Raw genomic sequence first — 3,678 nt, forward strand, 5'->3', positions numbered from 1 at the left:
TAAATAATAATGAAATTCGACTTTTTAGGGTTCCGTACCTCATAGGAAAAAAACGGAACCCTTATAGGATCACTTTGTTGCCCGTGCGTCCGTCTGTCAAGACCCTTTTTTTGTAAATAACATTGCGTTGAGTTAGAAGTAACAGGCGACGGTTTTTTAATGACGTTTAAGCCTTTATTCCACTAAGCGATTTACTTACGTCTGCTATTTTATATTGATTTAACATGCATAACTTTAACATAGTTGAATGTTGAATAGTTATTGTGACCGCCGACATATAAAAAGGTCAATTTTATTAATAAACCCTTTGAACAATGGATATTATTTTAATTACAAACCGTTGAATGAATATCATAGTGTCATTGAAAAGTTTAAAATATCAATGCTAGAAATAAAAACACGATCAGCCTACATAGTACCTATAAGGCCAACGTACACAAGGCAAAGTAAATCGTTGAAACTGTTATAGTATGATTGCGTCAAGAGAATCGCGAATCGTTCGCTTAGTAGAGGCAATAGCGGCACATGTCATCTATATAGATTTTTCCGCCATCTTGTTTGTAGCGACTTTGCTCACGATGATATTGACAAACAGGTTGTCAGCGTCTTTAGCGATGACAGAAATGTCGGCAACGCGCGCTTTGTACGAACTGCTATGACAGTGTATTGCGTAAGTTACGCGTTTTAAATTATCGGTTTTCGAAGTTATAAGTGTATGTAGTCCCTTAGTATAATCCAAAGCTAAAGTTTTGCGTTATAAAATGATGGGTTTCCTGTCCCTAAACATTCATACAGAAACATATTTAGTTATAATATATTTTTATAGACATTGAAAACGAATAATATCCACGTATTTTGATACGAGTATTCTGGCAATCGACACCGACAAAAAAAGAAAAGAATAAAAATAAAACGCACCGAGCAAACTTATTTGTTTCAGACCATTAACAGTCAGTCAGTGGTCTTATCTATTATCATAACTTAACATATTTTTGGCGTCGAACAAATACCAAAATTTCCAATTAAAATTTATGTTAACGGTCACGGGACAAACTGTTGACTTGAATTAGCTTAAAAATGACTCTAACGACTTTTAAACACATTGAAGTGAAAACGCACTTATATATTCGGCCGTACTTCAACTTGACATTGCTGTAAGTTCCCACTGTCACACGTAGAAAATTTATTGTTAACTCTATTTTTAAAAAGAGAACGAGAAAGTTCTGAACTCGTTTTTTGACATTTGTTTAGTTGGTGAATTGTAATTTTCAATATTATAAGGTGACAAACAAGAAAATGGCCGGTCTTAATTCAATGAAATTTAAAAATTACCGCTGTCAATAGATATCGACAATAAATAAAGATGTGTCGCAAACTTTTAATCGAAGAAGGAGGGATATGTAGAAAGAGGATTCATTCTGATACTATACGTTTCATAGAACTGGACATATCAAGTCCACGTCCCCTTTTAATTCTAAAAAAATTGTACGGCATATACATAAATCAAACGAAATGCCGAATTGCTTCCACTGCATCTTCGTGGTCGTGGACATCGGAAAAAATGTTACTTGAACCTTAACAGTAGTCTGAGAAATCAAATAGGATCATAATCTTCAAAAAGGTTAACATAATTCTCGTGTCACAATATTTGTTATCGTACTCTTCCGAAACGGCTTGACCGATTTTTATGAAATACTAGCTGTCGCCCGCGACTCCGTCCGCGCGGGATTAAACATAGATGTTGGCCGATTCTCAGACCTACTCAATATGCTCACAAAATTTCATGAGAATCGGTCAAGCCGTTTCGGAGGAGTATGGGAACGAAAATTGTGACACGAGAATTATATATAAGACTAGCGGACCCGACAGACGTTGTCCTGTCAACACGTCTTTAATTTGAATAAATTAATATGAAGTTAATATTTGATGAAAATTGTGAATCTAAACCATTCCCAGATCCCCTTGAACACACACGAAAAATTTCATCAAAATCGGTCCAGTCGTTTGAGAGAAGTTCAGTGACATACACACTCACAGAAGAATTATATATATAAAGATTATATGCATATTTACTGAGAATAGGTAACTATATATTTTTTAAACCTGCCTGTGATGTCTCGGGCGACGTACTGTTATAAAAAAAATACTCCTGTCAGGAAAATCTTGGTCATAGTTTATATTGTAATATGTTCAACGGCATTAGTAAAGCATTCATGTGGATACACAATTTACTTCCAACTCCCTAACGACCAGGTAACATAGGCCCGTTAATACTGCGCAATTCCATTTTAAAAGCTGGAATGGTGTTAGTATCGAGGGTCTTAATATAATGGATGTGTTCGCGCCGTTTCTTCCTGCCACCTTTGTTTATTCACCCCCTTAGATATAAACGCAATGCATAATAATATGTTTTCTTTGTATAATTGAGGGCTATTTTTGTTATTTATGTCATAATTAGTGGAAATGCCAGGAATGAAAAATAAGGCTAGGAATATACTGATTCACATTTTTACGAGTTTTAAAACTGAGTCAATTTTAATCAATCATGAATTACAATAAATCTACGCATTAAGTAGAATGTGGCAAAATAAAAAAAAATAAAAATTTTTGAATGAAAGGCAAAAAGGTTTTTTCCCGTATCGGGAATCGAACCCGAGCCTCCTGGGTGAAAGCCAGGTATCCTAGCCACTAGACCATACGGGATACAGCATTATTGACGAAATACTTATTTTATTTCTATTTGATACCTATTATTTACTCAGGGATAGTTCTTAAATCTAGTTAAAATCATCAATTATCAAACGTTGAAACAAGAAATAGATAATTTTATTATTTAGTTTTATTTATTTGTATTTGTGCATCTTCAAATAAAAAACCGTTTTCAAATTTGTTACTGTTTCGAAAGCATTGTTTTCTAATTAGAAAATTATTACATTAAATGTTACGTTTTTGTTTCATATCCAATCTACGTAATACGCAAAAATAACTTACCCGACTAAATTTTTATTGATTTTTCAAAAAAATTACTAAGAATACTAGTAGCGACATCTATGGGAATAATAACAAACTATTAAATATTAAACACACACCCGCACAAAACTTTACCAACCGTGTTATAGTATCATCGGCACTATAATAGATGGCGCTAAGGTCAAAATATTTAATAAATTTTTGATAGGTTTTTTTTTAATATATTTTATGTAATTTATCGTCCGGTGTGCCATAGTGCTTAATATCATAAGTTTATCTTAAGCATAGAGTAACCACCAATCTTATCTATAAATAATTTTAGGCCTACACATTTACAATTCCCTTTGTTACCAAAAGAAAGCGATCAAATAAAAAATCTATTTCGGGAGAGACGGAATTGTAGAAAAACTTTATCATTTTTACTTTTTGCTATTGTTTAGACGTATGTATTACAAAAGGAAAAGGGCAACTAAGAAGCTTATGTATTTAAATAATTCATGTTACAAAGCTGTGGCCAATATACGGGGTTAGACGTGGGTTAATCTGAAGCGACTCAGAAGTAAAGGTAACGTAGACTTGAACTATTGAGCTGCGACTCAACAACTAACAATGGAACCGTAATTCAACGCGACCTACAATAACTATACGAGTCAAGCGAATCAGTGGACGAGTGGCAGAGCGTCCACTCGTGTGCGCTTTACATCTCTT

The 3,678-nt window shown here is 33.8% G+C and overlaps 1 non-coding gene across 1 annotated transcript; it reads right to left on the reverse strand.

The window, feature by feature from the left end:
• Positions 1-2,631: 2,631 nt before the first annotated feature.
• Positions 2,632-2,703, reverse strand: TRNAE-UUC (transfer RNA glutamic acid (anticodon UUC)). The gene has a single exon. It is a non-coding gene; the product is annotated as a tRNA-Glu (tRNA).
• Between the last annotated feature and the right edge of the window lie 975 nt (positions 2,704-3,678).

The sequence above is a fragment of the Papilio xuthus genome, unplaced genomic scaffold, assembly GCF_000836235.2.
Source record: "Papilio xuthus unplaced genomic scaffold, Pxut_1.1 DF826933.1, whole genome shotgun sequence".
NCBI classification, from domain to species: Eukaryota; Metazoa; Arthropoda; class Insecta; order Lepidoptera; family Papilionidae; genus Papilio; species Papilio xuthus.